The sequence below is a fragment of the Dromaius novaehollandiae genome, chromosome 4 (assembly GCF_036370855.1).
Source record: "Dromaius novaehollandiae isolate bDroNov1 chromosome 4, bDroNov1.hap1, whole genome shotgun sequence".
Lineage (NCBI taxonomy): Eukaryota > Metazoa > Chordata > Aves > Casuariiformes > Dromaiidae > Dromaius > Dromaius novaehollandiae.
In genome coordinates, this window is record NC_088101.1 from 59501574 (window position 1) to 59508766 (window position 7193).

The window sequence follows — 7193 nt, forward strand, 5'->3', positions numbered from 1 at the left end:
GTGTGTACAGAAGAACATCTACGGTGTATTCATTATGCTTGTTACAGGATTACCACTACCGTGTGTTATCTCACTCTTCACATAGCCAAGACTCTGCTTCGAAACACGCGGTTCCCTTGCTTATCGCGCAGGCCCTGCTTTGTGCGCCGTGACGGCACAGCTGCCCCGCTGCTGGCACCGAGGAGGTGCCGCAGGCTGCGAAGCTGGAGCCGGCCGCTGCGCACAAAAGTGGGCTGCTTATCGCGCAGGGGTGGCGGGGCGAGGAGGGCGCCCGCCTTATCTGTCGGCATCACTCCCGGGCTGCCCCTTGGAACAGCTCTGTTCCTAGGAAGATATTTTTACGTCATAACGTACGACATATGTCGTGCAGTCGAGGAGGAGCTCGGCAAATCTAGTTGCAGTGAAACTATTACCGATGAAACGGCTGTGCCCTGTTTCAGAGCCCAGACCAGGCTCCCTTATCATCAACTTCACTTTCAAGGGACATTTAACTATACCATTTCTGGTAGGAAAATAAAGTGAATGCATTGTAACAAATCTAGTCCTCATAAGATTTTCCTTAAAATTTATCAGCTACTGGAAGAACTGAAATTCAAGATTAACTCTTGGTTTAAACAAGAGCAGTATCATTGACTTCAGGGAAATGGCACCAGTTTACTTCAGATTTACACATTATTTCAGATAATGCCAACTCTAAATCTGGCAGTGGTGCTTCACTGTCTCTCCAGGAAGCACTCTCACCACCGTGGGCAACTAACATATTTTCACATCTGGAGTGTACAATAGAAGGCGGCCATATCTGCTCCTGAGCATGGTTGTTGTCCGTTCAAGCTGCTTCAGGCTTTTGTGATATGTCATCGTTAAAGTGCAGTATGGAGTTCAGTCTGGAGTGGTATGAGGTAGTTCTGCAACATCTGGCTGAAGGCAGTGGGCTCGCACGGAGCAGACGCTGCAGTAAATCTGATTTGAGGGATTGTCACTTCTCTGCTTGCTTTTGTGGAGAGAAGGGGAAAATGTATCCACTACCCTCGTATTACAGGACATAACAAATTGACTATTGGAGTATAAAAAGACTTTGCAAATAAAACTTTGGGCATATGTCGTTCCTAAATTATACCTCAAAAATGAAACAAATCCCCATCCTCTATTAGAACTGTGTGATAGAAGATAAAAGATAGTGAGGGCAAGAGGAGGGAAGGAAAGCAGTCCTTGAAATACAAGCTTCTTGTAGGTTATAGCTTTTGAAAATAATATTGCTTACATTACTCTTTAAAGGGGTTTGATTTCCACAGAAGAACATACGTGCCGTAAACCAATTTGGAAGAGCAGAAGTCCTTTGAACACCAGGAATTTTGTTTGCTTGTTTATAACAAGAATTTTTATGCCTTCCCTTTACTTAACTGGAAGCAAAGGTAAAACAGAAAGGATAGTTTCTAATGATTTCCTACAGTACTGTGAATACACCAGCGCGTTGCATGGAGATGGTGTTTGAGTTGCTTGCCGGTTTGTGAGTTGCAGATATGTTATGAATGAGATAGGTACAAGGATGCTCAGCAAAACCGAGGTAGTGGCATCTTCTGGTGTGTGTCCTAATTTTACAGCCCTCAGCTTCGGTGTGTTTAGTTTCTTGGTGACCGAGGCAACTTGGTGGCATTTTGTAAATTGTAGTCTTGGACTTACTAAATCCTGACCGCGTGTCTGCCTGGGTGCGTACATTCACCCACTCCATGAGTGGAATGAGAAATCAAAGGATATCCACCCTCTCTTTTCCTGCTCTTCCCATTTCACATTGGTATCCAGGATATATTAAATAGTGGAAATGGAGGAGAAAATGGTGCTGTTGCTGTCCTGTGTTCCCCTTTGCTCCCACTCCAGTTTGTCACATATTTTGTAACAATATTTCTGTGGGAAATGGTGAAGCTCAACTGCTGTCGGATGTCGTCATCGGCCCCTAAGTCATTCTTTACCTCTGTGTATGTCAGTACGGGCTGATTTGTAGAGTTGTGCCAGGGGTTTGCAGAGGAAGAGAAGCCTCTGGAGGATAATCCTGGAGGACGGTGAGCTTTCAGTCAGCTCCTGTAAGTGGTGATGCTGTTAAAAAGGTGGGGACCAAATACTGTTGTGAAACTGAGACCTAGCTGTGGTAGTTTCTGATTTCCATGGGACATATAACGCCCTGTTTCTACTGTAATTGCTATGCAGATAGGTTATGGATAGAAATAAAATAAATAGAATTTAAGGCTCAGTAGAATGGTAATCACGTGCCCTGGAAAAAAGAAGTCTTTGTGGTGGTTCCTCCATCTTTGTGCTACTAAGGATGTGTTAGCTGGTGCTTTGATGAAGGAGGTGCCTCTCTGGTTCGTAGCTCCTGCCCTCTCATGAAGGGCAGCAGTGAAGATCAGTTCACAGTTTTTATTACCACCTGCGCCACCTTCCCTGAGCCAAGCGAGTGTCAGATCTTAGCAGGATTGTGTTTGCGAGCTAGCTTAAAGAAACAGTCAAGAAAATATGTTCTTGAGATAAGATGAAGAGCTGAGATCTGTGCCAGTAAGTTGTTCGTAAGCAACCTTCCTACCCAGGCGCATACAGAAAACGCCTTGGTCTGGTGCGCAGACTGACTGGCGTTGCTCCTGCCCCAAACCATTTCTATTTCACATGAAGGCAGAGTGAGAGGGAAAGTACCCAAGAGCCGTGGGTTCCCCGTCCGTTTATTAACAGCCTGTCCGCAATGGCCTGTCGTGCTGACCACCTGCAACAGGCCCGCTTTTCTCCCGGTCTCCCAAGTTTCCCTGCTGCTCTTCAACACGACATCTGGCATCTCTGTCCCCATCACAACCCTCTCACGCCTTGCCCTGAGCTTACTTTTCTTAAACTCTGTCCTTAGTGCAATGCTGCAGCTCAGTCCTGCTAGCTGTGTCTCTAAATCCCACGGTCAGTGTCCCCAGCCAGGCCCAGCAGCAGGGTTTGGCTTTCTTTCATGCTGCTCCTTTCCTCTCCTCCCCCAGGAGCCTTCTACATCTCCTCTTTCATGGTACCATCTCGATTTCTCCATCCATGGGAGTGTAGTCCCCTGCTTCCTTGGTTTCTGCTTTCAAATTACGCCTATTTCTGTGCGGCTCTACTCCCTCCTCGGTATTTATCCCTCCCTTGAGAGTGCTCCAGAATTCACCACCTCTCGCATTTTGTTAAACTGAAGAGCTGTGGAAGGGATGAATTCCTGGCACAACCTGAACGTAACAGCTCAAGCTTCATTACTCAGCTGCAGCATCTCCTCTTCTGTGTGCGCATTACCTGTTCGGTCTCTTCTGCGTGGCGGGGAGTGGGTGCTTTCAGCAAAGCACGCGCCGTTCCGTTGTGTCCATGTAGTGACAGAGGGCAGAAATCATGAAAATAAAACCCTGCTCCTGTACTTGGTGTTCCCCCATGTTTATTTAAAAAGTGTCTTAAGATCATTAATCAACGAATTAGGACATCATTATTCAGGTCACGACGTTTCAGTAATTCATAATTAGACCTGAGTGTTTAAAGCTGCCTGATCTTCCTTTTAAAAATGAGATGAGGAGGTCTCTTGCCAACCATCACATTATAGAAAAGGCTCTGGTCCATGAGTGGGGGGGAAGTCAGGGGTTCACGGAGGAATAACCTTACAATTTGGCTGTAGAAGGTCATTTGTTGAGGCAGTTGTACCCTGTGAAACGCTTGCTAGCAGTACGCACTCAGAGTCTGCCTTAGCATTTTTTTCTTTAAGCGATGAAATACCTTTGTGTGAGGTATCTTTACCTGAATTTGAATAGGAAATAATACTGCCTCAGGCACTATTCCCTTTTGATGTCATTCGATCTTTTTTTAGCCTTGGAGTATTGTAAGGATCATGATGAAAAGTCTTAATAAAATAAACGAGCGGTGAGTAATGCCTCTCGCAGTCCAGCAGAGCCACGGTGCGCTCTCAGTGCAGCCGGGCAGGGACAGCGGGGAGACGAGGCTGCCTCCAAAGGCACCGGGGTCAGCCTTGAAAGGCGAGCGGCAGCCCGCCGGAGCGGGGCGACGGTGCCATGACGGGGGGGCTGCCGCGCACGGCCGCAGCTCGGCAGCGGTGCGGGGGCACGAGGCGGCTGCAGCACGCTCATAGCAGCCCATGAGAAAGCTGACAAATGACGGTGCTTTAGGATGTGGCTGCAGTTTTCGGCCCAGATCCAACTGCGTCTATAGGCGTCCACTTCGCATGGAGGCTCCCGGCCACCTCTTAATTTCCGGTGTAAGAACCTAATCAGGCTTAGAGGCAAAAATCAAGTGGGGTAAAACGGGGGTAGGTAACACAAACGTAGTTATGTGTCTATAAAATCTGTATTTTTGTTTTTGCAAAAAAATACCAGATCATAGTAAATAACACACAGACTCTGTCTTCCCACAGAATAGTTTATATGTCAAAAAACACAGAAATAGATTGAATAATACCTACAGCAGCCTTTGCTTTATATTGCAGTAATTTAATTGAAGAAAGACACTCCAAAGACAAATTACATCCCTCTCCAGCCAAAGCTTTCTTCATATTAAAAGAGATGTTAATGATGAGTCCCATGGGAAAGATAGCAGTTAATAACGTCGATATTCTGTCTCAGGTTACACAAAAAAAAATCTTTGTACTCCGTTGCCGTTATTCATATTGCTGCATCTAGGGTTCATGGATGTGGAAGCATCCAGCGTGTTAGAAGCTGTGAAAGCACAGAATAAAAATGCTTCTTGTCCCGCTGCCAATATTTAAAATAATAATAAAAATGGATATATGTTATGCTCATAACAGATGAGCAAGCCTACAGCAAGCTTTAAAATAGGTGCACTAGTACCTAAATTAAATCTCTTGTGAAGAAAGCTATCTACAAAGTAATCGCAGACAAATGGGAGGAAAGAAGTCTCAAACATAGTAATAATCTCTTAATACTTGTCTTGCATAATGTTATATATTAATCACATGAAAATAATCTCGATACACCGTGTGTACATGCACTTCTAAAACTGTGAAAAAGTCGGACATTGTTGAATAACCTAAAGAATCCCCTTGATGTGAATCGATGATATTGGTAGAACTTTCACGTTGCTGTAGCCAAGGGTACTCTGGCTTTTGTGTGCTTGTTGATTTGCCGGGAAGATGACAGTTTGAACGTCCTAATCAACAAAGTACTTTCTTTCCCTTTCGGGGTGCGTAAGCAGAATGCCATATACAGAGCAAGGAGTGGTATTTTTTCCTGCGTGTGGTGTCTACTATACCAATAGTTGAAAATAGTGTCTTTTTTTCTGGGGCCTCATCTTTAAAAATAATTTTGATAAATTAAAATATTTGAAATGCTGCAAAATTGTTTAAATGTTTAAAATGCTACAGAATTGTTTGAATTTGGAAAATCTGCCTTAGAGTGAAAGGTTGCCGATCTGTTTAATGTGTCCAAGGTGAGGTCACTGGAAGACTTGGCTGTAGCCTCTGACTACCTGCGCGTGGAAAAGATCGCTAGTAATGGGAAAGAGCCTTTCCTATGCTGAGGGAGAAAGGCACAAGTAAATACAGACTTTAGAAATGGAAACTAGTTCCATTTCTAGTTCAGAGGAGGACTAAGGGGCATGACTTGCATGGGACGGGTGCTTGGATAGCCTGTCGAGGGGTAGACTGGTTTGCCGGCACTTGTTAGCTTCCAGGTCCAAGTTAATGACATTTTTCTACCTGCTCTAACCGCCTCGGTAGCTGTGGCTTGGATATAGGAATAACTGTCTGAACGCCATGGACCAGTGTTAACCACGAGGTCAGGCAGGGAGAGAGATCGCCATGAACCCTTGTGGGCCCAACATCTGTGCCTGCAGCACGGCTGCCCTCGGCACAGGACGTCTGCCGCAGGTGCAGCTGTGCTGGCGCCTGCGATTTCCAGCCTCCGCGTGCGGACGGGGGCATCAACATGGTCCATTGTCAGCTGCTGCGCAGATGAATGGATGGTCTTGGTTAGAGGCCGAAATTAAACACAAAAATTATTTTTAGGTCAGACTGGATTAAAAAAAAATCAATTTTACAGTAAAACCAAAATGACTGGATCTGCTAAAATGTTTCATTAATCTTTGTGCTTCTCTACTCTTTCTAAACTATGCCAATTTTTAAATGAAATGTAATTCCTTTTTTTCCCCTACATTTTGACTTAAAAAATTTTTTTTTCAGGCAAAGTGTTAGTTAAATCTATCACAAATTTGTGAATAGTTTAATTGGTCCAAAGCTGTATTTTTGAGGACACACAGTATTCCTAAACATTTCTCCTGTCTCTGCCTGCAACATCTGCTAAAAATGCCCGACCTAGAAGGTGCGTTCAGCTGCTTCAGGGTATAAGCAATGAGAGACTCGAAAATAAATGGAAGTAGCTTTGGAAAATAACCCAACAAGTACACAGAGATACAAAGGGTTTAAAATACTGTAAGAGAGATTTAGATTACATACTGACGGGGCGAGTAAAAATAATGGCACTGAAGCGTGGGAAGAGATTGCCTGGGGAGGCTGGGGCGGTCTCTCGGAGGAGGTTGAGCAAACCTCTCCGAGGGAGATGTAGTGGTTGAGCTGCTTTGGGGGAGTCTGGTGGCACCAAGGGACCCCTCCAAGCTCCTTCTGGCCACGGCTTACCTTCTCCGATGCCTCGTGGGGACGCTGTTCACTCTGGTCTGTGAAGACAGCCAACACCAGCCCTGAGTTTGAAAAGCTGTATTGGTAAAACTCCCTGTCTTTTTCTGGCACAGCTGCGTTTACACTAGTAGCTCCCGGCAGCACGTCGGGGATCAGACCTCTGACTAAGCTGAAATGTCACAAGAGCTTCACAGGGCAGAACTGAGGGCCATGACCTGAACTGCTTGTGAATTTTATTATGCTGGCATTTTTGCATACTGCCTCCAAATATGTACTTAGGAGCAAACTGGTCGAAGACTGGATATGCAGAGGAAGGAATTAAAAAGCCCCTAGCCCTGTATTTCAGAATGAAAGAATTCAAGAAAAAAAAAAGATCAGAATAACATATAGATCTACTGCCTTTACAGCTTGTTACCATTGTTCAGTCCATGATAATATAAAAAATGAAAACATTAGAAATATTATCATTAAATTTATTTAAACGTATTATATTTATTGCATACACATTTATTTTATATATTATTTTTAAATAGAATAGAAATGCTGT